The sequence below is a fragment of the Arachis duranensis genome, chromosome 7 (genome assembly GCF_000817695.3).
Source record: "Arachis duranensis cultivar V14167 chromosome 7, aradu.V14167.gnm2.J7QH, whole genome shotgun sequence".
In the NCBI taxonomy this organism is placed as follows: Eukaryota; Viridiplantae; Streptophyta; class Magnoliopsida; order Fabales; family Fabaceae; genus Arachis; species Arachis duranensis.
Genome location: NC_029778.3, coordinates 1,449,857 through 1,451,204, shown reverse-complemented (window position 1 = coordinate 1,451,204; position 1,348 = coordinate 1,449,857).

The window sequence follows — 1,348 nt, the reverse complement described above, 5'->3', positions numbered from 1 at the left end:
CTTTCTCACCGTGTTTCACCCTCAACCGCTAGCTTCCGCTCTCTCCTTCTCTCATTTTCCTTGAGTACGGAGTACGTACTCTTTCTCTAATTCATCGTATTATTAAATTAAAAGAAAAGTATTCTAAACAAGCAAGTCAATATAATTCAAAACACAAACAAAATATATTTGTCTAATACACATATCAAAATGTTTGTTTAAACTTTAAAATGACAGAAAAATCAGTCTAGTAAATAAAAATTTATAAAATAATAATTTTTTAATTAAAATTTTTAATTTAATTTTAATTCTTTAAAATTTTAATTTTAAAATTAAAATTTTTAATTTAAAATAATTTTTTAAATAAGTCATCCCTGATCCCGCGCAGAAGAAGTGTGACATGGTTAGTTTAAATAGTTCTCCATATAAGTTAGTTACATTCTGGCATTTTGCACATTCTCTCAAGAATGGCTTCCCCGCTAGAATTTATTGCTGACGATCCAATTTTAACCGAATTTCTTTCTCCCAACTTCTTAATGTCCTCCTTTGTTATCAGAGTATGGTTAAGAGTTCTTTCACATGATTCTCAGTTGTTGGAGATGTGTTTTTATGCGAATAATAATTAAAGAATTGTACATATTTACTTTGATTAATATATATAGATTTGTTTTAGTTGTTGAGTCGACTATTAGTTCGATAAATTTGAATAATATATATAGATTTGTTTAGGATGGTAATAATTTATATTAGAAGTACATTTAGGAGTACATTTTTTTCATATGAGATTTTTTCCCTTGACTTTAAATACTTTAAAAATTTGATTAATATATGAATTTATTTATGTTTTTGAGTTTATTGTGTAATAAAGAGTCATATGAATTGTAGGTATGACGTATGTTCAAAAATTTATTCAACTTTATTTATTTATACCATGATTTTATCATAAAATCAAAAAGTATTTAAACACTTCTTTAATCTCTCTATATTATAATTACTATACAATAATTAATAAGATATTTATAAAATTTAATTTAATAACTAAATAAATAAAATTAAAATATATCAAATTAAATTAAATATTTAAAAATATAAAATAATTTTTAAATAATAATTAAAATTTTCATATTACGAACATATGTAAAGTATGTATTAAGTTCAAAAATTTGATTAATATATGAGTTTATTTATGTTTTTGAGCTTATTGTGTAATAAAGAGTCATATGAATTGTAGGTATGACATATGTTCAAAAACTTATTCAACTTTATTTATTTATACCATGATTTTATTATAAAATCAAAAAGTATTTAAACACTTCTTTAATCTCTCTATATTATAATTACTATACAATAATTAATAAGATATTTATAA